General features: G+C 50.9%; 1 long non-coding RNA gene across 1 annotated transcript; it reads left to right on the top strand.

Moving 5' to 3' along the window:
- The first annotated feature begins 3,116 nt into the window (after positions 1-3,116).
- Positions 3,117-26,873, top strand: LOC140429791 (uncharacterized). The gene is made up of 2 exons (XR_011949204.1): positions 3,117-3,654; positions 26,052-26,873. It is a non-coding gene; the product is annotated as an uncharacterized lncRNA (long non-coding RNA).
- Positions 26,874-27,325: the final 452 nt, after the last annotated feature.

Raw genomic sequence — 27,325 nt, 5'->3', positions numbered from 1 at the left:
GGAAAGTCCCAGAGGATTGGAAAATCGCTGTTGTAACCCCCCTGTTCAAGAAGGGAACAAGGAAAAAGATGGAAAATTATAGGCCAATTAGCCTAACCTCGGTTGTTGGCAAGATTCTAGAATCCATTGTTAAGGATGAGATTTCTAAATTCTTGGAAGTGCAGGGTCGGATTAGGACAAGTCAGCATGGATTTAGTAAGGGGAGGTCATGCCTGACAAACCTGTTAGAGTTCTTTGAAGAGATAACAAATAGATTAGACCAAGGAGAGCCAATGGATGTTATCTATCTTGACTTCCAAAAGGCCTTTGATAAGATGCCTCACGGGAGACTGCTGAGTAAAATATGGGCCCATGGTATTCGAGGCAAGGTACTAACATGGATTGACGATTGGCTGTCAGGCAGAAGGCAGAGAGTTGGGATAACAGGTTCTTTTTTGGAATGGCAACCGGTGACGAGTGGTGTCCCGCAGGGTTCAGTGTTGGGGCCACAGCTGTTCTCTTTATATATTAACGATCTAGATGACGGGACTGGGGGCATTTTGGCTAAGTTTGCCGATGATACAAAGATAGGTGGAGGGGCAGGTAGTATGGAGCAGGTGGGGAGGCTGCAGAAAGATTTAGACAGTTTAGGAGAGTGGTCCAAGAAATAGCTGATGAAATTCAACGTGGGCAAGTGCGAGGTCTTGCACTTTGGAAAAAAGAATAGGGGCATGGACTATTTTCTAAACGGTGACAAAATTCATAATGCTGAAGTGCAAAGGGACTTGGGAGTCCTAGTCCAGGATTCTCTAAAGGTAAACTTGCAGGTTGAGTCCGTAATTAAGAAAGCAAATGCAATGTTGTCACTCATCTCAAGAGGCTTGGAATATAAAAGCAGGGATGTACTTCTGAAGCTTTATAAAGCATTAGTTAGGCCCCATTTAGAATACTGTGAGCAATTTTGGGCCCCACACCTCAGGAAGGACATACTGGCACTGGAGCGGGTCCAGCGGAGATTCACACGGATGATCCCAGGAATGGTAGGCCTAACATACGATGAATGTCTGAGGATCCTGGGATTATATTCATTGGAGTTTAGGTGGTTGAGGGGAGATCTAATAGAAACTTACAAGATACTGAATGGCTTAGATAGGGTGGATGTAGGGAAGTTGTTTCCATTAGCAGGGGAGACTAGGACCCGGGGGCACAGCCTTAGAATAAAAGGGAGTCACTTTAGAACAGAGATGAGGAGAAATTTCTTCAGCCAGAGAGTGGTGGGTCTGTGGAATTCATTGCCACAGAGGGCGGTGGAGGCCGGGACGTTGAGTGTCTTTAAGACAGAAGTTGATAAATTCTTGATTTCTCAAGGAATTAAGGGCTATGGAGAGAGAGCGGGTAAATGGAGTTGAAATCAGCCATGATTGAATGGTGGAGTGGACTCGGTGGGCTGAATGGCCTTACTTCCACTCCTATGTCTTATGGTCTTATGGTCTTATGATCGTCTTGGGCGGCATGTTTTGTACAGGGTCACAATCTTTCCAATCCATTCTTGCTTCCCACCGTCGACAATGCAGTATGTGTTCCATTTCACTTCTCAACACTATGAGAATATTGACGAGGATCTCTTCAATGCCCAGGAGGTATGGCTGATGTTGCTCGGACAATGGCCTTCCCACATTGAATGGAAAGGCTTCAAGAGTCAAAGCTGGTGCACACCAGAGCATGATTTGTAACACATTCAATGTTGTGGTAGCTGAATGCATTGTGAACATTGTTGAGAGTCAGGACCAGCTGGTGCCAATGCCTTAATTATTGTGGGGGAATTTTCCGTATCCCCCATAGCGTGTTTCTCGGTGGTGGGAGGTGATCCGCCTTTGTCCGATGGTGGGATCTCCTGGTCCTGCCACTGTCAATGAAATTTCCTATTGAATCTACCCTCTGCCAATGGGAATTCACCCCCCACCAGCGGGGTTTCAGTCCTCGACAGGGGGCACTCATGTGAATAACTGGCACCGGCTGGAGTTGGGAGGTGCATAGGAAGAAACATTTCTGAATTGTTTGTTGCAAATCCTGCCATCAAGAGCAGAGAGTTCCTGACAACAAAGTTTACATGTGCTCCTGGGTTTTTTCTGAATTCTTGTTCAATTCTTTCTACTCGGACGAGATGCAATATTTTTCTTCCAGCGATTTGCTCTCAGCGACTTGTGTCTCTTGGAGGGAAGCCATGCCAGTATTCATGCCAGTATTCATACCAATATTCTAAGCCCATCACGGCTGTCTTGTGAGCCTTGCCGACCAGCTGCAAGTCGTCTGTCCGCCCTGTACACATGCTCCCGATGTTCCAGCATATCAGCTGAAGAGCTAGTATCTTCTTTCTTTTTCATTTGTTGTTTGCCTGGTTCAATGGATTCAGCTCACTTGGCTGAGTAGAAACTCTGAGCCTGATTTTCTCGGGATTGTGGGAAGGAGAGCCAAACGCAGAAGCCTGGCAGCCAGTGCAGAGCCTCACCACCGGCAGTTCGTCTGCTGTGCCTCCACGTAACGACAGGTATGGAAACCCTGGCCGCCCCTTCAGGCTAAAGCTTCAGCGGATGTGGGTGGAGATTCAGCATGCAGGCCCAATCAGCGTGTGGGCACACCCCGGAGCTGATGGGCACCCCAGCTGTGGGCAAATTGATCCGACTGCCTTGTGGATACCTGGAGACAGAAACTTCCAGGAGCAAATGCTTTTGAGATCTGGAATGGAGCCCAAAGATGCCGAAATGTGACAGCCTCCTGGCATCATCTGCAAACATACCGCTGCCAAATGTAGAGCAATCCTTTGGACCCACCCAGGGAACTGGAGAGGACACAATGAAATCTGAGCAGCTCAGCCTCTCCATCCATTTTGCCCAGGTTCACACCCTTATGAGGACCCTGGAACTTTGCTGCAGAGCATTAATGCAAGATGGGATAACCAAGAGGAGTCCATTTGTTTTAACTGGAGTCAGTCCATTATAATAAGCCATGTTTCTTTAATGCTGGGAGATTTCATTCAATCTAATGGCTCAATAACAAGATCGTAATGTATAACTCATACATGCAACCAGGGGATACCGAGGAAATATGGACCTACAATATGATCATGAACTAGCTGAACTTAACTTGAATCAAAGAAGTGTTCCTATTAAGTTAGGACATTGTGCCTTCGAGGCTTGGACAAGTTTCAAAACACATTTGCAAAGGTACAAAAGTTAATGAAAAACAGTGATGGTGAATCGCATTTAGCGAACAAAGCTGTTATAAAAGGAAGGATCAAATAAATAAAGAAGTCAGGGACAGATTTTTTAAAAATTCGGAATCAGTAGAGAAATCTAGTCAAGCCGGAGTTTAAGACAGGATAAGGGATTTTGATCAGTCAGTAAAGGCAGGTCTAATTTGCACAGCCGAATCACCAGAGGGTGAGCGGAGCAATTGGCACTCGATTCCGACAGAGAGTCAGAGTGGCGGAAAGTGATCATTTGTGAGCTGGAATGAAGGGCCTGGTGTTTGTCCTGGCAGTCGGCCTGATGCTGCCCCATTTTATAGGTTGTGAGAAGCCTGAGAAAAGAGAGTTAAAGCTGTGCGGCCGAGACTTTATAGACAAGCTTTTGGAAACCTGTGCCAGCCTGAAAGCTCGCATGTACCATCCATATGGTGAGTACGAAAATCGCTACCATTGACAAGGGTAACCAGTTGCCTGTTTGGATCTCATACCTATTGAAATGTGATGTGATTTAATTGATTGATCCACAGGCTAATAATACACTGATCACAGTAACATCATTATCACTAATAAATATCCTGCACACACATACGTGGGACTGATGCACGAAAATCTAGCAGCTGGGTCAAGAGTATGAAATGCTTGTTTTGTTTTTTCAAATGGGACAATAAACTTCCCAATGGAAAAGTCTGTAAATTTAGAATTAGGTTAAGTCACGCAGGTCGGAAGATTCCTGGTTCAATGTTCAGTCTCTGCTGAGTTAGTTGAACTCAGCTAGTTAGTGAGACACAATTGACCTGAGCAACCTGGGAAACAGGAGGGAAATGAATCCGTGAATTCCTGTCCTTGACCATTATCCAGTGGCCCCTGTTGGAAATTAACCTGTGCATGTCTCATAGAATCATAGAATCCCTGCAGTGCAGAGGATGGCCATTCGGCCCATCGAGCCTGCACCAATCTTCTGAAGGGGCACCCTACCTGGGCCCACTCCCCACCCCCCCCCCCCCCACCCCCAATCCCTATAACCCCATAACCCCACCTAACCTGCACATCTTTGGACACTAAGGGACAATTTAGCATGGCCAATCCACCTAACCTGCACATCTTTGGGATGTAGGAGGACACCGAAGCACCCGGAGGAAACCCACCCATATGCGAGGAGAGTGCGCAACCTCTTCACAGGCAGTCACCTGAGGCCGAAATTGAACTTGGATCCCTGGCACTGTGAGGCAGCAGTGCTAACCACCGTGCCACTATGCTGCCTATGCGGATATGATTGGATTTTCTTTGTAAAGCACCCGCCCCATTCAATTTGTCTTCAGTTCCATAAGCTTCAACTTTAGTTAACAGTTTTTTATGGGGATTTTAATAAAGGCCTTCTAGAATTCATATAAAAAATATCCCCTGTCACCTCTTCAAAATTTTCGATCAGATTCACTAGGTACGACGTACTCTTTTACGATTCCTTGTTGACCCTCTCAAGAAATAGTGGAGTGACACACGCACATTTCCAATGTAAAGGGACAGTTCGTGAATTGAGATAAGTTTAGAAGATTATAGTTATGGATCATCTGCAACAATCTTATCTACTGCTGTGAAAACCTTAGATGGAAGCCACTATGTCCTGGGGATTTGTCACTTTTAAGAGTCAATAGTTTCTGCCTCATTGTTATCTTGTTTATGTTAATGTTGTTGAGTCTCCCACTATGATTCATTAATCGCTTCCTTGGGATGTCTTGCATCCTCACTTCTTCCTCTGTTGGAAATATTGATGCAAATTAATTATTCAACATGTCTGCCGTTTCCTTATTTTCGTTGTAAACATTATTCTCAGTTTGCCTCTGTGGGTCCTATGGTAACTGAGAACGATTACGCTGACAAGGAAAATGGGGAAATGGCACACATGCTGAATAATTAACTGTTAAAGTCTTTTGTACCGATTTTGATATCCCTCCATATATTTTTATAAAACCATTCTCTTTCTTTTTGAGATCTTGCTATCTGTTTTGTCACCTTTTGCTGTTCTTTGTATCTTTTCCATTCCTTTGGGTCTGTGTTTTTTTAATGCATTTTCACATGTTTTTTCCCTTTCATTTACGGTTAGATTTGACCTCTTTGGCTGTCCGCATTTGCCTTCCTTAATTTCTCGAACTCTTGCCCTCTGGAGTATAAAATCATCCAGCACCACATTATTTTTCTGAGCACCTCCCACTGATCTTCTCTGGTTTTATCCAATAACAGATTTGCCCATTTTAAATTGGACATTCTCTTGCTCATCCCATTGAAGTGGGCCTTTCTTAAATCTAGGAGGCCTTGTGATGCAGTGGGGGAGCCTCCTTGCCTCTGAGCCAGAAGCTCCAGGTTCAATTCCCACCCCAGGCCTTGACGGCTGAGGAAGGTGCATGCATAACCCAGTTGAACAGGTTAAGTGTCAACCTACAAACCTTCGAAACACGCCGATGGCTGTGGGTAAGAGCGGGAGGGACTCCTGGTCAGCACGCTTGATGTGGCTTGGCGCCCCTCAAGCTAAAAGCCCGTGGCGAGAGACAAGCAACCTGTTTCGAGAATTACGAGCCATGGAAACAGACAAAAGTCTGCCTTGGTGCAGCATTGGGTGTGGGAAGAGAATTGGAATGACCTGAATCATCTTTCCACTTTTCAAACATCCACGTTGAACTTGGATAGATTTTTTTTGTTTTTAAATTCCTATTCAGGGGCAATTTAGCACGGTCGATCCACCTACCCTGCACATCTTTGGGTTGTGGGGGTGAGACCCACACAGGCATGGGGAAAATGTGCAAACTCCACACGGACAATGACCCGGAGCCAGGATCGAATCCGGGTCCACCGTGCCGCCCTGAACCTAGATAGACAATTGGTTTATTGAAAAATCATCATGGTGGCAACTGATACAAATACTGTAAAATGTGTAAGTTCAGCAAACTACCCAGCCTTCAGAACAGCGACCACGACACCACACAACCCTGCCATGGCAATCTCTGCAAGACGTGCCAGATCATCGACATGGATATCACCATTACACGTGAGAACACCACCCACCAGGTACGCGGTACATACTCGTGCGACTTGGCCAACGTTGTCTACCTCATACGCTGCAGGAAAGGATGTCCTGAAGCGTGGTACATTGGCGAGACCATGCAGACGCTGCGACAACGAATGAACGGACATCGCGCGACAATCACCAGGCAGGAATGTTCCCTTCCAGTTGGGAAACACTCCAGCAGTCAAAGGCATTCAGCCTCTGATCTCCGGGTAAGCGTTCTCCAAGGCGGCCTTCAGGACGCGCGACAACGCAGAATCACCGAGCAGAAACTTATAGCCAAGTTCCGCACACATGAGTGCGGCCTCAACCGGGACCTGGGATTCATGTTGCATTACATTCGGCCCCCACCTTCTGGCCTGGGCTTGCGAAATCCTACCAACTGTCCTGGCTTGATACAATTCACACCTCGTTAACCTGGGGTTACCCCTATCTCTGGATATGTAAACACTTAATTAACTGCAAATGCTCGCATTCTAAGCACTGTCTTGCATCTTTGAATTTGTCTATATATATGTTTCTGGAACATATCTCTTCATTCACCTGAGGAAGGAGCAGTGCTCCAAAAGCTAGTGTTTGAAACAAACCTGTTGGACTTTAACCTGGTGTTGTAAGACTTCTTACTGTGCTCACCCCAGTCCAACGCCGGCATCTCCATATCATGTAAAATGTGTGATCATTATTCAGACAATCATTAAAATAAAATAAAATATGTAACAATAAAAGCATTGTACAATTGTGATATTCTCGTGTACAAATAGTGACAACTTGTTACAAAATGCAAGTCTCCTTGATTTACAGAATAAAAATGAAAGATCTACTGCACTCTGAATTTTTATGATACACACTCCATGCATGTGTATGAAGAATGGATATTTAGGCCAAAAACCCTAACTGTCTTTGTGTTCTAATGTTTTATTCAACAGATTTTCTATTTTTCTCTTCAGGTTTAATGAACTTACATCTTCTATTTTTCCTCATTTGTGCATGTGGTAGTATGTATTGGGGGTCATGTGGGACTGGAAGCCCTAATGTCATTGGCTGACAGATCCCGGGTCCTGGTTGGCCGTTGACCTCAAGCTCCTTTGTGCGCTACAGTGTAGTACCTAAAGCACAGTTTCTGATTGTTACTCCCTTCTCTGTAATTTATATTTGTATTATTAGCTACGCTGCTTTTCTCCAACTTCCCTCTATCCCCACTCCAGTTAAAGGTTCAAAATCCTTGTGCTTCCAACATTTATCCAACCCACTAGAACCCTGGACACAGCTCGGTTCAGATTGAGGCTGCCCCAATGGCACAGTTCCTTCCAGTCTCTGTATTAATGCCAGTGTCCCATGAAATAGAACTCCTCATTCATACATCTCGGCCTTCAACCGCATATTCACCTTCCTAGTATGTTTGTCCCGTGCCAATACGCAAGTAGCTTGAGCAGTAGTTCAGAGATTGAAGTTGTGTCCTTTAATTTAGCTCCTAGTTCCTGGCACTCTCCAACAGGACCTTTTGGTTCTATGTCCCAAAATGGATCACAATGTGATCTTCACCTTCTCTTACCAATATCCTTTTGAGATGCCCCTCACCTTGTTAATAGGTAGATGAAATTCATGTGGGACTGTCGATCCTGCTTACGAATGCTGATTTCTGTCCAGCCCACTATTGAATCTCCGACAAGTTCCACTTCAATCTTCGCCTGCACTCCTCCCTCACCAGTATTTCGACAGTGCCGTGCTCCAAGATATCATGGTCTGCATTCTAGCTGACCTTCTTCACAGGTAGCAATTACATTTTGTCTGTTTATCTAGTTTATGTCGTTACCCCCTTCTCTATTTCGCCTGGATTTCTCTTACTCTGCTGTTGGCCATTCTGAACCAGTATCGTCGTTGAGGCAGGACAAGGGAGCATCCAGATATTGCTCCCCCTTCCTTCTGATTGGGTTTAGGTCCAGCTCAATGAATCTGAGCCAGAGAGATTAGAGACAGAGGCGTCTACTGCAGATGTGTTCGCCCAAGACAGTCTCATTGTCCACAAGCCTTTTATTCATTCTTTCATGGAAAGCCACGCAAGGCCAACATTTTCATCCAATCTATGATTGCCCTTGAAATGAATGGTTTACGAGGTCACTTCAGAGGGAAGTTAAGAGTCAACCACATGGCTGCGGTTCTTGAGTAACGTGTAGGCCAGACTGGGTAAGGATAGCAGATATCCTTCCCTAAAGAACAGTTGTGAACCAGATTGCGATATTCAATGATAGTTTCATGGTCACCAGTATTGAAGTTAGTTTTATATTCCAGATTTGAAGATTCCCACCGACTGTAGTGCAGACACATCGGGGCGGGATTTTCCGGCCTCCCGGCCGCGTGTTTCTCAGTGGCGTGCTGGTTGCTGATGGTGGAATTCCCTGCTCCCGCCGCTGTCAATGGCAATTCCCATTGAAGCCACCCCTCACCACCGGGAATCCCCCTTGAGGGAGTGCGCTGCCAGCGGGACCAGAGATTCCTGCTGACGTGAACAGTCGGAGAATCCCGACCTATATCCTTTGTTGTAACATTAGTTTTATTTTTTCTACACACTGACTAAGTGTCGGACAGAAATATTTAACGCGTGCCATCTCAAACTCGCAAAACCATTTCAGGAGGTTAAAAAAGCTCCTCCTCCCAACTCTGCACTAAATTCCTACTTGCAACAAATTCTTAACTTTAGCACTCTGTTAATGCAGCACTACATCTGTGCAATCACTTGATATTCAAATGCCATAGCATTGCTGCAAGACTCACACACACACAGATTACACATGCTGGGAGCTTCAACCATGAGAACCATATCATCCACATTACACCTGACTCATTGTTAAACACACTGCCCCCTCAGGTCCATCACTGCAGACAGCTGCTCTGATGCGGTCAGGAATGTGTACAGATATACACTCTTACCCAAAGAGAGGAGACAGAAAGTATCAAGGCTTTGGTTAAGGGTCATCTGGACTTGAAACGTTAGCTGTTTTCTCTCCCTACAGATGCTGCCAGACTTGCTGAGATTTTCCAGCATTTTCTTTCTGGAAATTATCAAGGCTTTGGCCAACAGTGGGACTGAAACAGTCAAAGATGACAATGTTCTCTTGTCTAATCCTCCTTCTCACATCCCACTTCCCGTTCACCCCATTATCCCTTTCGATTTACAAGTTGCAGATGGTGGAGGCAGCGTTTTGCCCCTCTCCCTTCTCTCTTCGACGGAACCCTATGGGCGTGATTTACCAAATAACCCACCGTATGGTTTCCGACGGCAGAGGCGGCCCACCAGCGGGATGTTCCGGTCCCTCAACGAGACTTCCCATCCTGTTGACTGCACCCCTTGACGTCGGGAAACCTGTGCACCGTCGTGGAACTGGAATACCCGCCGGCGTGAACAGCGGGTACATCCCGCTCGATGGTTTGTGCCTTTCTCCACCCAAAGTGCAACTTGATCTCACAATGGTGCAGACGGGGGAACTGGAGGTGGCGGATGTCAGTGATGAAGAAGGAATAATGTCACTCACTCTCGCACGAGCAGTTAGCAGTTCAGCCACTGGCACTGCATCTCTGAGAGTCGGGATGTGTTTTTGGTGATACACTGGGCATAAAAGGCCTGTGACCAGGCAGGAGATGGACTTGCGCAGATGCCAACATGTCAACAGCTCGCCCATGGATTTTGGTGCAGAAAACTCAGTGAGGAATATTGACGGTGCTGCCTAAAGGAAATTCTGGTAGGGAATGTGTACAGATGCACGCTCTTACCCAAACATTCAAAGGGATTTTCAGGGTGCCACAGTTGTCCAGGAGTCTATCCTCCAACATTCCTTGGGGAATGGATGCTGCACTGTGGAAACCCAAACCTCTTTCAGCATTCATCCTCCCGACAATGTCAGTCCACCAGTGCTTTTGATACCACCACACTGCTGCCACACCCAAAGCAGCCCAAAGTCAGGACTTTGGTGGGCAGAGCTGCTCAAGGTCACCCTGCAAGGCCATCACCCATTGCACATCAGCAGCCTTCCACCAGCCCTGCTGCTGGCACTGAGGTGCCATTAAATTGGAACACCAAGATTAAGGCACGTTAGCACAGTGGTTAGCACTGTTGCTTCACAGCACCTAGGTCCCAGGTTCGATCCCCGCTTGGGTGACTGTCTGTGCAGAGTATGCACATTCTCCCTGTGTCTGCGTGGGTTTCCTCCGGGTGCTCCGGTTTCCTCCCACATGTCCCGAAAGAATTGGACACTCTGAATTCTCCCCCAGTCTACCCGACCAGGGGCCGGAATGTGTCGACTAGGGGCTTTTCACAGTAACTTCATTGCAGTGTTAATGTAAGCTCACTTGTGACAATAAGAGGCGGGATTCTCCCTTTTGGGGAGTAAGTCCCCAGGCCCGCCTTAAAACGGGCGAGAATCACGCGAAATCATTTTTACCTCGAAAGTCCGGGGTGATGCCCCATTTTCCAGGGGGCGAGCAGGGCTCCGGCGTGCATCCCGCAGCTCTGGCTGCCAGCAGGACCCTGCTGTCCAGACCACGCGGCCGCGCATGCACACGGCAGCCGCAAGCGGGCCCGCACATACGAACGGCAGCCCACTTCAGCGTGGGCGCTGCCGATATGGCGGAGCCAGACAGCGGGCCCGCGCGGAGTAAGGTTGCCCCCCCCACCCAGATCGCGATGGTCCGCCGATCATTGGCCCCCGATGGCGGGCCTGGCCACCGCTGAGGCCCCCCCGGAGTCAGATTCCCCCCCCCCCCCGCTCCCCCACCAGGACCGCCACCGCGGCCGCGTGTCCGAGCTCCTGTCGGATGGTACCAGATATGAACCACACCGGTGGGAAGTCTGCCGGTCGACCGCGGAGAATCGGTGCGGGGGCCTGTTCCAACGGAAAATTCACACAATGCAATGAGGTCACCTCTCATTCTTCCAACCACTGGAGAAGAGAGGCCATTCTGCTTACGCACACATAAGAATCTAATTGCAGCAAGATCTCCTGACTCATATTCTTGCAAATAAAGGCCAACATATCATTATGCCTTCCTAATACACCCAAGTCACTGTGCAAATCAACAGTTGCTAGTAATTTCCATTTAAAAAAAGTCCTACATAGTAGATCCTTTCAAACGTTCTCACATTGTATTTTGTCACCTGTTTGCACACTCAATTGACTGGTCTGTACGCCTTTGCCATTTGTTAAGTCCTCCTCACAGCTTATTTTCTCACCCAGGTTTGTGTCATCAGCAGACTTGAATCCCATTCCCCTGGTCTAAATCATTCATAATGATTGTTAATAGCTGAGGCCAAAGCACTAACCATGCAGTACTTCGCGAGTTGCAGACTGCCATCTTCAAAATCACCTGTTCCTTCCCGCTCCCTGTTTCCCATCTGTTAATTCAGCGTTTTTCAAGCTTTTTTCCCGGGACCCCGATTGACCAACTGGCCGACCTTCGGGACCCACGCCGGCTGATCTTCGCGACCCACCATTTTCCCTTTCCTTTATGGTGACAGGTGAGCCTGCTTAGTCCTTACAATCTCACTTGCTTCACCGTTCAATGTTACAAACCTGCTAAGGAATTCAGCTGATGATTTAAGTTCTCGTTGCATCTTTTGAAAATAATCAAGATGTTTGTCCTCGAACTCGCCATGGTTAGTCTTCAATTCAAATGTATTTCAAGTTTTGAGGGTTTGGAACATTTTTTTGGCAGTACTTCCCTGCGTCTCACACATGGGGCGAGATTCTCCGACCCCCCGCCGGGCCGAAGTCCCGCTGCTAGAATGCCTGTCCCGCCGGCGTGGATTAAACCACCTCTCTACCCGGCGGGGCAAGGCAGCGCGGGCGGGCTCTGGTGTCCTGGGGGGGCGCGGGGCGATCTGGCCCTGGGGGGTGCCCCCACGGTGGCCTGGCCCGCGATCGGGGCCCACCGATCCGCGGGCGGGCCTGTGCAGTGGGGGCACTCTTTTCCTTCCGCCTTCGCCACGGTCTCCACCATGGCGGAGGCGGAAGAGACTCCCTCCACCGCGCATGCGCGGTGATGCCGTGAGCGGCCGCTAACGCTCCCGCGCATGCGCGCCCGGCAATGTCATTTCCGCACCAGCTGGTGGGGCACTTCCGCCAGCTGGCGGGGCGGAAATCAGTCCGGCGCGGGCCTAGCCCCTCAAGGTTAGGACTCGGCCGGTCAAGGGGCGGAGGATTCCGCACCTTTGGGGCGGCGCGATGCCGGACTGATTTGCGCCATTTTTGGCACCGGTCGGCGGACATCGCGCCGATACCGGAGAATTTCGCCCATGGTCTTTGCCTCCTGAATTGCATTGGCATAATTAACAAAGCCATACCTCAAGAAATCGTCACCACACTGCTTTGTTCCCAATTTCAGTTTTTTCTTTGTTTAAAATGATCTATTTTCAGTTCTTCACAGTCAAGTTGCTTTGCTTGCCCACAGCTAGAAGATGGCACAATGCCTTCATCCTGGCACACTCGATGACTCCTGACATGTGCGATACACTCGCCCATGGCTGGGAGATTGGCTCCTGGGTGACAGGGGTAATCAACTGCGGTCATGGCTGCTGACACCGATCCAGAGGCCACAGATTGACGCAGAGGCCCGCTACAACGACGCCAATACAGCAACCAGCCCAACGTGATCGAGCAGTGCTTCGGCCTCCTGATGATGCAGTTCAGGTGCTGGACAGGTCTGGAGGGGCCCTCCAGTATGATGCCGAGAGGGTTGCCCGCTTGTGTGCAGCAGAGTGATACTGTGCTGGAGGAGGAGGAGGAAGAACACCAGGCCTCGTCTAACGAGGAGGATGCGGGGGAGGGCGACGACGGGCAGGACATGGGACCCAGGCAGGCAAGGGAGGCCGCACAACGTGTGCGCCAGGGCCAACGCACATGGAATGCTCTGATTGCCTCCAGGTTCACCAACTAGGGAGGGAGGGGGGATACTGGCCAGGGGCACGGACACTGAATCCCACCTCCTACATCCCCTCACTCCACCCCTCCCAACCCCCCAGCACCTGTAACTCCCTCCGTGATACATACTTGCCGCACTACGTGGTGTAGACCCTGGGTTGGCAGTAACAACGGGCATGGTCGAAGGGAACGAGGATGATGACAGCCCGCTCTGCGATGAGCTCTGGTGCTCCACATCATACGACAATGTCTGACTCCTGCCCATGGTCGCAATTTCCACCGTCCACCTGGGTGATCCCCACATGTGAGTTGGCCATTCCATCCCATCGGATCCCTGGGGTGACGGTGGTGTGGACGGTCGGTGGCAGGGGGACGAGTGGGGAGCACGGACAACCCACAACGTCCTTCCACTCCCTCCCAGCACCCTCTGTCTGGCCAGCCCAGACCAGCCGACCCCTCACACCCATCAAACAGAGCACCAAGGTAGATTTTAACAGTGGTAACAGGAGCTTAATGTGCACAAATATCGACATATATGTGCCCTAACCCCTAGAACTAAACTGTGCCCTGCACTCGTGCCAACTTAGCTGGTGTCTAACTTTATGGTTTTATGGGCCCTAATGTTATGTTCAGGTGGATCCCCAGATGATACAGCAGGAGTGGAGGTGGCCTGCTGTGATTCCCACCCAGCAACCTGGGTCTTCTGGGGTGACTGGGCCTGGATGGGCTCGGCTGCTGGTCAGGTGTCCAAGGTGGCATGGTGCCACCCTGTTCTGCTCGCTGCCCACCAGAAGCACCAGGGACAGGAGGGTGGGAGTCTGAGATGCTGTGATGTTCCGGCACCTCCCCTGCAGGAGTAACCGGCATGGGCCCCATCACCTCCTCGGATGGGTCCCGGACTACACCATGGGATGGGGATGTAATCGGAGCTATCCCCCGAGGCTCCCCCGCCACCTGGCGCTGCCAGTCCTGGAGGTCTGCACTGCTCTCGGCCAGGGCCTGCATGCTCACGGCCATAGAGCACAGGGAGTGGACCATCTCCGACTGGGACTGCACCGCATCACCCATTGACTGTGTCATCACCTTCTACATCTGTGCCACATCAGCCAGTGACTGTGCCATCTCCCTCTGGGACTGGGCTACCTCCCTCTGTGTCTGTGCCACGTCGGCCAGCGCCTGGGCAATGCCGCTGATGTTCCCAGCCATGGCTTGCTGTGACTGCGCCATATTCAGGAGCGTCGCTGCAATGTCCAGGTGGTTTTGGCACATGGCTGCCTTTGAGGAGCAACCCTGCCCTGGGCCTCGGCCAGCACCTGCACAGAATGCTTCAGGCCTTGGACATGCTGATCCATCGCCAAAGCCGTAGCCCCAATGCCTCCACTGCGGATGCCACCTGTGCAGTGTTGGCGTGGGTAGCACGCATTGTGGGCACCATGTCCTGCTGCTGCACGTGGTTAAATGCCTCCAACTACACCAGCAGGTGCTGGACGCTCGTCAGCATCCCCTCATGTAGTCCCTGGCTCTGTGACTGTATCGTCACAATCGATGAGACTGGATGTTCCAGAAGCCCAAAACCAGTCTGGCCAGCAGCCAGTTCTTGGGGTCGGCCTGCCCACCAACCGTCCATCCCCTCAGGTGTTCCTACCTCAACCTGACGTGCCGGGGCAGCTGTGTGGTGAGAAGCAGAGGGTGTCCCAGCAGTCTCTTCACTAAAGTGCCCAACCGAGGTGAGTGTCTCTGGGATGGTGGAGGGTGTTGGAAACAGCTGTGACGGGAAACCTGTGTCAACATCGGACTCGAGCTCCGGGGTCTGACAGGATCTCCACCTGATGGGGTCAGACCACCCAGAGTCAATCCCCCCCCCGCCCCGCCACCGAAGAGACTACCTCAGAGAGAGGTCCAGTGAGTCATCACCGCTGTCGCCCCACCTTCCATCAGCACACAGACACACACCTCGGGGGGGGGCGACATTAGTGGACAGGCTTCTGGGGCGCAATCTGGTGAGCATCACACAGCTGCTGATGGACATCAGGTGCAGGCAGGAAGACCCAGGCGAGTCAGCAGTCGGAGGGCTGCTGGATCCCAGGACCCAGCTGTGGTCCTAGTCAGATGCTGAGCCTCTGGACAAGGTTGTCCCGGAGCTGATGCAGATGACTGGACATAGGTGTGAGATTCACGAGGGGATAGCGCTGACATTCCAGCGAGTGCATAGCCGATTGGAGGAGCCCCAAAGGCTATGGGTGCAGGAAGTGACACCGACAATGTGTGGCGAGGCCAACACTGCTAAGGTAGTGACTGCAATGGGAGCACGAGGCCAGTATCTTGAGAGATGGTGCCCATGTCATGACTCAGTCTGTGACAACTGTGTCTAAGGGCCTTGGCATCATGTCCTAGGCACATCGGGATATGTCCCAGAGGCAGGTGGACATTGCCATGGCGCTGCAGAGCATGGCCCAGTCACTGAGGAGCATCACTGAGGGTGTCGCCATCATGGGGAGCCATTGTCTGTGGCTAAGGGAATGGAAATAAATGTCACATGTTCATAATTAAAAATGTTACACCTGATACATGTGAAGCCTCTGTCAGGTTGATCTTCACAGTGTGTCTGTCTGCACGCTCTCCCCCCGAATGGGGGGAGGAGGGATTGGGAGAAGGAAGGATTTGGGGGACTGGAGGCATTGGGGGAAGGAGGGATTGGGAGGGAGGGGTATTTTTGGGGAGGGTGGATTGGGAGGATGGAGGGATTTGGGGGGAAAGATTGAGTCAGTGGACAAAGCCTCGTCCTATGAGAATCAGGTGAGGATGAGGGTCTCCCTGGTCCTCCGGCATGCCAGACCCTTATCCCCACCTGTCCTCCATCCTCCGGAATCTCCTGCAACTCCTCACCGGGCTCATTCTCCAGCCACTCCTGGTCCGCCTCCTCCTCCTCAGGCGAGGCCGCACGTCCCTCCCCCTACGGCTCCAGCATGCCACCCCACTGCTGTGCCAGGTCGTGGGGGGCACAGCAGACCACCACAAAGTAGGAGAATCTCTGGGGGGTGGAATGCAGTGTACCACAGAGCGGTCCTGGCATTGGAATCGCATTGTGAGCAGCCCAATGCACCACTCAATGACAGCACAGGTGACAACATGGGCCTCATTATATCGGGACTCCGCCTCGGCCTCCATTTTCTGCACTGCTATCATCAGCCAGGACCTCAGCGGGTATCCCCCCTTATCATCCAATAGCCAACCCATCATCCTGAGGTGGTCTTTAAAGAAGCCGGGGAATATCCCAGGATGTAGTGTTATGCATCCTCCTTTGGAAACATGCACACACGCGCATGATCCGAAGGCAGTGGTCGCACGTGAGTTGAGCATACAGGGAGTGGAACCCCTTTTGGTTAATGAAGGGAACTCCTTGAAGCCCCAGTGTGTGGAAGGGTATATGAATGCCATCTATTACCTCCTGGACCTGGGACATCCCGGCGATGGCAGAGAATCCTGCTACTCACGCAGCTTGGTGGGCTTGGTCCAGGTCAAAGTTTATATAGTCAGCTGACTGGGCATACAGAATACCTGTACAGAATACAGATGCACTGGTGGGCTGTAGCTTGGGAAATGCCACATCAGACTCTGCTCGAGCCCTGGAATGAACTGGTGATATAGAAGTTCAGGGCTGTGGTGACCTTCATGGCCACCGGGAGCACGTATCCTCCTCCTCCATGGGGTGCCAAGTCAAAGAGGCCATGGCACAGGTGCCGCACTGTCTCTTATTTGAAATGGAGTCTCCTGCAGCACCTGTGGTCTGCCATCTCCTCGAAAGACCAACAACTCCTGTACACCTTGGGCCGTCCCCCTCTGGGTTCCTCCTCGGCCTGATGAGTGGCTGGGTCTTCAGGGTATGCAGTGGCCCCCTGCACTCGGGGTGCCACCTCCAGCCTGAGTCAACACTGCTGCCACCTTCCCCGGGATCTGGCCATCTGGGCTGCCACCAGCCTAGCGAGGGCATCCTCAGCGGGCACGACACCACCATCCATTTTTGTAACTGTAAGGATATGGAGAAGGAGAGAGAGACCAACAATCAGTTCGGGGTTCCACCCCGGGACCCTCAAATCCCCCAAGCCTCCCCCACCCTTACGTGTCCAGCCTTCTCTCAGAGTTCCATCCACCAAGCCAATTGTGCCGGAAAACCTTGCTCTGTATACTCACTCCCGGCCGAAGCAGGAGCCCCTAGACCCCAGACCTCAGACCCCTGCCTCTATGGTGCTGACGCTTCTAGAGGTCAGGCAAACTGTTCAGGCTTCATTGAAATGCGATGCAATAATCATCGTCTGGGACATGGCACATGTACACACGAGAATCTACTTGAAAATATTTTGTTTATTAAACAGTCAACAGTACCTCCATACAAAGAAATGAAAACCAATTACTTAACAGTCCATATATCACACTAACATTAATCAACAAGTAAAAGGCACCATGCCAGATACACACAGGTACCTTTTTGCCGCAGAATATCGGTGCAAATGTCCCGGCATCAACCATACTCTAGGATAGTGAATTCCACTGATTCATGATCCTTTGAGAGAAGTAATTTCTCCTCATATTGTTTTAAATCTGCTATCCCTTATCCTAAAGCTATTACCTCTCATTCTAGAACATCCCACAAGAGGAAGCATCCTCTCTATGTCTACTTCGTCGATACCTTTTATCACCTTATATACCTTATATTAGATCTCCTCCCATTCTTCTAAACTCGAGAGAGTGTCGGCCTAAATTGATCAATCTCTCTTCATAAGGCAAGCTCCCCATCTCCTGGTAGCAATCTCGTGAACCTCCTCTGAACTGCCTCCAGTGCCGCTACATCCCCCTCCCTCAGGAGGGCTGCCTTTAATGTTGCATCAGGGACCGATGAACATCATTCCCTACGGTTTATCCCCTGAACTAATGTAAGGAAAGGATAGAAAAATAAATAGAAGATAAGATAGAAATTGGGTAAATTAAATACAAATTTGAGACCGAAAGATCAAGGAGAGGTGAGAGTAAAAAAAGTGAATTTTAAGAGAGAGCGAGGAAAAGAAAGACAAGGGGCAAGGAAATATTAAGAGGAATATTCAGATGAAAATAGTATTATGGGTTGTAACCTAGTTGCGCAGGGGAGGCCTTGTTGACGCAACGGGTAGCGGCCCTACCTTTGAGGCAGTAGCTCCGGGTTTGAGTCCCACCCCAGGACTTGGTGGCCAAGGTAAGTGTGTTCATAACATGGCCAGACAGGTTGATTATCAACGTGCAAAATCCGTCCAGCACGCCAATGGCAGGGAGTAAGAGTGGGAGAGACTCCTGGTCAGCCATGCTTGATGTGGAGTGGTAGCCCTCAAACTATGAGCCTGAGGGCCAGGCCAGTGACCTGTTCCAGGTAAAACCTGCCATGCAATCAGATGAAAGTCTGCCTTGTGACCATTCGGTGTGGGAACAGCACCCTTGTTTTGTTTGTATTGGCCCTTGTTACGGGTGCTGGCATAGTATGATGGGAAAAATGTACAAACATTCTTGATGTATAGAAGAAGGTCAGGAAGAGTGGAGAAGCAGAGGAATTGCTAGATTAGAAAGTCCAAGATCCATCTAGTTATCCTTCTGTCATTCTGATAGTCACATGATGCAATGATAAGGGATTTGGTGACTGATCGTAATAATCAATCTCTGTGATTCATTTCTAACAGGCCCGGACATGATGATAACCCAGTGGGAACCATTTGTCTAGATTTATCTTATCTTCTTAAGCACACTACACTTACCGTGTCACATCTCAAACTAAGTCAGAAAGACAGACTTGCCTTTGTTCTGTGTACTTGATGTACATCATACTACAAGGCAGCTAATGCAAGATAGCCCCAACCATCACCCATGCTTACAGAGAGAACTTTGAGCTATAATGCTGTAGCTCTATCTCTGTCTTTAACCTCTTGTGAGTTCAGCTTCCTTGCTAGAAATGTGGCATCACCACAGTTGGTTTTAATAGGCCTGATGATATTTCTGTCTTGTGAATGTATGTTGTTCACATTTTCTTGAGGGATATGGAAGTTTAATGCGGCATATTAGAAATGAATAACATACGCATTCCAGGAGGCAATGGCTGAGATTCTCCGTTTGAGAGAGTAAGTGTTGCCGCCAGGACTGAATTGTGTGCAGTTTGAGTTCCTGTTGGGGGCGGTCTTTGGGGAGTGAGTCAGGACATGGAAATGGATCAGCACTCTGCTTACGTGAATCTAGAGCAATTCCCATTCCCACTGGCATCTGATTGGTTGCTGGAGAGCCTGACATGTTGGTGCTGCCTATTAGCACTCCATTCCCCACACACACACATTCCAGCCAAGAAAGTGACAGAGAGAGAGACCAGCCCTGAGGTTCTCTGAGACCGAGCTGGACAGTGTGCTGGATACGCTGGAGGAGAGGTGGGACACCCTCTTCCCCAGGGCAGGCAGGAGACTCAAACCTGCCAGCCCAAACAGGGCCTGGGAGGAGGTGGCAGAGATGGTTAGTGCTGCCAGCCTCACCAGGAGGACTGGGATCCAGGGCAGGAAGAAGATGAACGACCTCCTCGGGCAGCTCGGGTGCATCACCACCTCTGTGCTCCTGGAATCACCCATTCTTCACATCACCTCCCCACTCGCTGAGAGGCTAACCAAAACTCACCTGCCTGCATCTCCCATACAACCCGCCCTCCAGCAAACCCCAGCACCTCTTTGGCCAGGTACCTTGCACACACATGCCACCAGCTAAAGACAGCCCCTCCCCCCACCATATAACTCGCCTCGATATGTCTCATCAAGTCTTTTATGTATCCCTCGAATAAGACAGCCCATAATCGCTGGGAGCGGTAGAAAACTGGCACGAGCATCACGGGACACAGAGTCCAAACCCCTGCGGAGCAGAGGGCGATGGAGCTGGCAGGCAAGGCTGAGGAAAGGGCAATCTTAGAAACAGAGGGCAGCATGCGGCAACAATGTGAGCTCCTAATGCAAAATGATGTCCCTGTAACAAGTGAGCCACCCCTCGCCCCCAGCGTCCTTCCCAAGATCTTACCATGTCTCTTGTCTATTGTTTTGCAGGATCCCCATCAGGCCACGGCAGCCCGTCTGGGGTTCCTCGCCCCAGGCACATCCCCAACACACCCCGGAGCACGGGTCCCGGCAAGACACTAACGTCTCGGCACTCCTGTCACCTGCACCCCCCACCATGGCAGAGACGATCACCTCGGGGAGCATTTTAGTAAACAGGCTCCTGGGTCACCATCTGATGCACACGTCATACAAGCTGCAGCTTATGAGGTGGAGATAGGGACAACGAAGAGAGCAAAAGGACGGAGGGCTGCCTGATCCCAGGAAGCAGCTGTAGTCCGGACAGGTGTCACTCTTCTGGAAAGTATGATCCCATCACCGGTGGAGACACAGACACAGAGCCAGGATTTACAGGAGGGGGTGTCAGTAACTTTCCAGCTCCTGCAGGAGCATGGAGGAGTCCAACTGTCTTCAGGTGCAGGATATGGTGCTGACAATGTGTGGTACCCAGGCCTACACTGAAAGGGGAAACCCTGGGGCAAGCGGCCAGAGCCATAGGTCAAGACATCCAAGGTTTGGGGCATACTGTGTGGTCAATGACTGAGGCGCAGGACAGGGGAGCCCAAGCACGGCAGATATGTCCCAGTGCCCACGTGGACATTGCTGCGGCGCTCCAGAGTTTGACCCATTCGCAAAGAGTCATGGCTGAGGGCATCGAGAGCATTGACCGGCCACTGATCGGCCTTGGCCAGTCACATGTGGGACATGTCAGAGGCAGTGAGGGACATGTCTGAGGCATTGAGGGACATGTCTCACTCGCTGAGGGATGTGTCCCAGTCTCAGTGCTCCATGGTTGAGGGCATCGAGACCATGGTTCAGAGGAGAGCGGGCTTCCAGGACTGGCAACGCCGGGTGATGGTGAAGCTTCCAGAGCTCACTCCGGCCTCACCTCCATCTCATGGAGTAGACCGTGAGTCATTGAGCACCGTGAGAGAGGAGGCAGTGAAGGGGCCCATGCTGGTGCCTCCCACAGAGGAGATGTTGGAACACCGCAGCGCTTTCGAATCCCCCAGCTCCCACTGCAGCACCTGAAGTTAAGCAGACTGAACAAGGTGGCATTTAGTCAGCCGTCCGGGCACATCCAGGCCCACACCCTCCAGGGGACGGTCACCAAAGGCATCTCAAGTCAGAGGGCAAGAAACGCAGCTGCCTCCATGGCTGTTGTGCTGTCTGGGGAAACGCCTCGAAGGAGCGGTGGGCCATGTAAAATTAGAAAGTTAGATATCCCCCAAGTTGGAACAGGTGCAGCACACAGGTGAGAATTGGGGGTCAGGGCACAACAATGTATAGAGTCACCAGTAAACACTTTTCACCAGCATTCTGGCCTTCTTTAATCCTGTGCCTGAAGGGTGTTAGGGAGAGGCTGGATGTAGAGGGTGTGCCGGACGGGCGGTGCGGGAGGGTGGGCAGGTGGGATTTTTAGTCTGGGTGTTGGAAGGTGGCGCGGGGCAGGGTCCCCAGGTCACTTGAACCTGCCACCAAGGATCACCCTCAGAGAGAGGTGGCAGGGATATGGGGCCAGCCGTGTGAGGCCGCCTTGTGTAACAGCTTACCCAGTGAATGATCGTCACCGCTCACCATCTCCATAACGCTCCCCCCCCCCCCCCGCCCACACACACTCCCTCCCTCCCACTCCCCACACCCAAAGGACATGTGGGCCTGTGAGATGAAGTGGCCAGCACACATGCAGGGTACACCCGGGTAGTCAGAGGCTGGTGATCCTAAAGGCAGGAGGCAGACTTTGTCAAAGAATGATGAGCACCAGAGTTCATCTCACAGTGAGTCATCACCGTCTTCCGTCCCATGGACAAGACCCACTGATTCTGCCAACCCAGGGCCAACAACCCTGTGGTGATGCTGGTGGGGCGCTCAGCGAGGGAAGGGGGAGCTGGGATGGTGAGTTGGGGTGAAGAGCTGAGGGATAAGGAAGGTGGAGTGAAGGGAGGAGAGACAGGGAAGGCTGTGAGTGGCTATGGGGAAGGGGGCACCACTTGGGGTGGGCGGGGGGGGGGGGCTGCTGGTGATGGAGAGGTGGGACAAGACGCGGGCCTGCTGGTAGCCAGGCCTCTCAGTTGGCAAATCGGGAGGTGATGAGGTCATCCTATGTGTGGCGGCCCTGGAGCACATGTTTGGCGGCCTGCCCTGCCATTGTGGGCTCCACGCTAGCTCCTTACTGGACAGCCTCCTCATCCCCCTCGTCAGATGAGGCCTGGCATTCTTCCTCCTCCACCAGCATGTGTTGCCCCTCTGCGGTACGATGTTGTGCAGGACGCAGCAGGCCAGCACGATGTTACAGAACCTCCTCGAGCTGTATTGGAGAGCCCCACCATAGCAGTCCAGGCATCTTGAGGACGCTGATGCACCGCTCAATGATGCTCCTGGTTGCTGCATGGGTGTCGCTATAACGGGTCTCCGCGCTGGCCAGTCGCCATTAGCCAAGACTTCAGCGGGTCACCCTTGCAACCCAAGAGCCAACTCCTCACCCGAGGGAGCATCTCAAAGATGCTGGGAACCTCAGAGTGCACCAGAACGTATGCATCATGCACGCTGCCTGGGTATCGAGTGCAGCCTTGCATGATGTACAACTAGTGGTCACACACCAACTGCACATTCAGGGAGTGGAAGCCCTTCCTATTGATGAAGGGCACCCTCTAAGGAGCTTGTGCTTGTCGCAATATATGCATGTCATTAATCACTCCCTGGACCTAGGGCATACCAGAGATGGTAGCAGATCCTGCTGCCCGGGCATCCTGGTGTGCCTAGTCCAGACCGGGGTGCACAGAGCATCTTCACCGTGCAGATGCACTTGTGTGCAGATGACTGAGAGATCCAAGGCAGGTCCCTGCTCAGCACTTGTAAAACCCCAGACGCATAAACATTCTGGGTGACCGTCACCTTGCCGGCCACCGGGAGTCGGTGTCCTCCTCCAAACCCCCGTGTTGTCAGGTGCACCACCATCTCATTGGTTAGCCCTAGTCTTCAGCGGCACACACGGTCCGGCAACTCCTCGAAGGACAGTCGCCGACAATATATGTGCCCTGATGGGACGCCTCCTTCGCACCTTCTCCAAGGCCTGTTAGGCGGCCAGCACTCGAGCTTCACTGGCTGGTCTCTGCTCTTCTGGGACAGGCTCCTCTTGTGCAGGGTGCTTCCTGAGCCTGCCCTCCTCCTCCAGTCTCTGTGCATCTGTAACGGCAGCTGTGGCCAAGTAGATAGTGAGCAAAGCTGGCTGTACTCCGAAATTCATTCTCTGTAGGGAGGGAAAACAGAAGACATGATTGCAAGCTGAGTATTCCCTTGACCATCCAAATCCAGCAGGCTACATGGTGACCCCGAGTTGCACTTCAGCTCCATCCTCCACATGTCCCCCCCCACCAAACCCACCCCCACCCCTCAGCTGGTCCCCCTGATATGTTGTCATCTGCACTGCACCCCTGCCTCCATCAGTGAGTGGCACCGGCCTGTGATGTGGGGAGCCTCTATTCTCATCAACCATCACTGTCAACAGTCTCCACTCATGTCAACGATGGGCTCTGTAGCCCCTGTCTGTTTCCTGCAGTGGCCCGACTGGAGGTTTCCTTACTGTTATGTCATTTGGGTCCTGGGAATGACACACAGGTTGTGACAATCTGTCCCGGGGCAGGATGAATAGGAGCAGGGATGTGGTGGGCAGGCAGGGCAACTGGTGGTCTTGCGGAGAAGGCTGGCTGATAGTGTCACCGGTGAGGCCTCTGCCCTGAAAGGGGAAGTGTGCCAGGGAGGGCTATGGTGCATGTGTCCTTTGTTTGGGGTGAGCTCTGCTATTCCCCTGCAGTGGGACAGCGTTGCTGATGACTGAACTGAGGAGCAGCCGCACCTGGCGTGTCACTGATTGAGCTTGGCCACGCCCACCCCGTTGTTGGGTCACATGGGATCTGAGGGTTTCCAGAGGGGTAGCCTGGGGTGGGCTCCCAGATGACCAGAGGCTCTCTGAACATTCACAGGACACAGTGAACAGTCAGCAGAGTGAGCAGCCAGAGGTCTATGAGTAGCAACAAAGGGTTGCGTTTAAGACAAATACTGCAGCAATGGCGGTCTGAGTCAGGCCACCCCGATCCCGAGAGGGACACCCCAAGTCTACGGATCTGTCACCAAGTTGTTCCCTGCTACTGCCCCCCCCCCCCCGCAGCCCAGGCAGCCATTCTGCAGCAAGCCCGACAAGCCCAGACCTTGATTCCACTGTCAGCGAGGGACCAGTGCGTCAGGCACAAACCTTGACTTCTGCATGATGCCCGATTCTCTGCCCAATCGTGACTCGTGTTTCCGGTATCGGAGAATCCAGCCCATAATCTCTTATCCCCTTCAGCCACTGGTGGAATGCTGCAGTCGATATGTGCTTCACACCTGGGAGATAGGATGCAACTCAAAAGTATTCAGTTGTTCCTGTATTTTGACATTTAAATGCTTCCACATGCTGTACAATACATTGTTACCTCATTAATTCAGCAATGTATTATGGACGGTCTGACTCTAATGCTGTCGCCCACAAGTGAAGCAAATTTGCATTTTTCTTTCAACTGATTAAAATCCCTCCTGCAGTGTGTAAGTTTACACCTGCTCACTCTTGGGAACAAATCAAGGACAAGATGTTGCAAAAGTTCCATTGATGCAAACTTACTAATTTGCTTCACAGTAGCACACAGTTCACGCATGTGCTATGGTGGCACAATGGTTAGCACTGCTGCCTCACAGAACCGGGGACCCGGGATCAATTCCGACCTTGGGTGTCGAGTTTGTACGTTTGTACATTCTTCCCCTGTCTGCATGGGTTTTCTCCGGGTGCTCCGGTTTCCTTCCGCAGCCAAAGATGTGCAGGTTAGGTAGATTGCCGTGCTAAAAAGAAAATCGCCCCTCAGAGTCCAGAGATGTGTCGGTTAGGTGGGGTTATGGGGTTACAGGGGTAGGGCGGGGAGTAGGCCTCTTTCGGAGGGTCAGTGCAGACTGAATGGTGGAGGTTGAATGGCCTCCTTCTGCACTGTAGAGATTCTATGGATTCTAAAGCATGGGGTTGGGGTGGTGGGGTGGAATTAAACCTGAACTCTGCTCTTTCAGGATAGCCTTTGATAAAGTAACCCCAGATACAGTGATGGACTGGGCTCTTCTGGCAGATTCCTCCTAGTGGTTCAATGAGGCACTTCCAGAACGCTGAAAATCTGAGTTTTTGACTGACAAAGGGGACTTCTGTTGTCTTGATTCAATGCAGGGCCTCTACCCACCTCAAACGTGGCCATTAATGAAGGGAAGCAAGGTCAGGGGTGGTGACTCCAGAGTCCCTATGCCTTAACTCAGAATTGGGACCTGGTGTGTGCAAAATGGTAGGATGGTGGATTATCAGTTCAATGGCGGTTTTAATTAAAAGACCTTTGGAAGGGATGGAATTCTTAACGTAGGTAATAGGAAGAAGTCACGACAGCATCAGGGGAATTGATGAAACAAACAATATGAGAGCACAATCTCCAACAGACGGTCCTCAAATAAGGCCCCAGATGAGGGCACAAGATTGTGAAGGGTAGATAAACTGAAACACTCTGAGATTTAAAAAGTAAAATCGATTGGGTGCCTGAGCCATCACACAGTGCAATGTAACGTCTAGAACACTACTTTTCTAGAGATGGAGAGGAGAGCAGCCGGGCATAATGGGAACAGAGGGCAAAGAACGGAGAACAATCAGAGTAATCTGTCCGTCTTCACAAACCGGCGTTTTGTTTCTGTTCCAGATTCCTTCCAACCCCCGGCTGGGAATAACGGCATGGAGGGGAGGATCTACACCAAGATGGATCCACGTGGGTCCTATAATGCGCCGCAACCATTTTACAATGGCTACAACATATATGGGCAGGTGCCAGGCGATTTTCATGAGTTTGCCCTTGGTGCTGATAGAGACGCAAAATCTCCTCGTGCAAGAACGTCACCACATTCGAAACTGAAGAGAAGACAACTGGAAAGTAAATGCTGCGAAGTTGGCTGCACCAGAGAAGAGCTAATTCAAAGGTGCAAGCCGTGAAGGGCTGTAACCTGTGTCCCTGTGCTTGTAGCAAATTCTGTTCACATGGATCCAGAATCTGTGAGATTTGAAGTCAGAAGGGCAAATTATAGGAATTCAAACTCCTGACAAAACCTCAAATCTACCAAAAGCTGGTGTTGGGAATTAGTTTACAAAGGTCAGCAGATCCTGCAGGATTTTCTATCGGTAATGGTTGGAAAATCTTTACAATTTGATGACCTCTGCCCCCTGATTCCCAGAATGAGGGCCGGCAGGGATGTTTCCTGCCAGGGGTGCAAATCTCATAACATTTATTCTCTTTTCTCCATACAAAAGAATTGTTGAGTACGATCTCAGTCGAGAACTTGTAGTCACACGTAATTTCTAAAGAGAGGAAACAAAATCTAACTCTGATTGTTTCAATTACCATTCAGTTTACTGTTACCAAAATCAATGTACTTATCCATTTTATTGGCCAAGGCTGATCATAGTCAATTTGCTTTGTATGTCTACACGTCCCCATTTCTAAAAATAAAAGAGGGATTACAAACTAAAACAGCAACTTGCATTTTTATAGCTTGTTTAAAATAGAAAATAAAAATCCCAAGGGACTTCAGAAATGCGACCAAACAAAAATTGATCCCGAGTCAAAGAGGGAGACATTGGGGGCGGTCATTAATATCTTGTCGAAGAGGTGACTTTTAAGCAGAATCTTTAAGGAAGAGACGGATGTGGAGAAGTAGTGAGGCCCATGGAGGGGGGGGTGGGGTTGGAGTGGGTCTGGAGCAGGGCTCGAGATGTGAAAGAAGAGAGTCAGAGGAATGAAGAGGTCTGGGAGGGAGGGAATTGTAGGCTTGGAGGAGATGACAGTGACAGGGAGAGGCAAGGTCATGAAGGGATATAACACGCGAGGAGGGGAATTAGAAATGTTGATGCATTGTGGGACCAGTATTCAAACTCAGTCAGGGCTAATGAGCTGGTCAAAGTGGGCACAGATTTTTTTAAATA

This window comes from Scyliorhinus torazame, chromosome 9, assembly GCF_047496885.1.
Source record: "Scyliorhinus torazame isolate Kashiwa2021f chromosome 9, sScyTor2.1, whole genome shotgun sequence".
In the NCBI taxonomy this organism is placed as follows: domain Eukaryota; kingdom Metazoa; phylum Chordata; class Chondrichthyes; order Carcharhiniformes; family Scyliorhinidae; genus Scyliorhinus; species Scyliorhinus torazame.
This window is presented reverse-complemented; position numbering and strand designations above follow the sequence as displayed.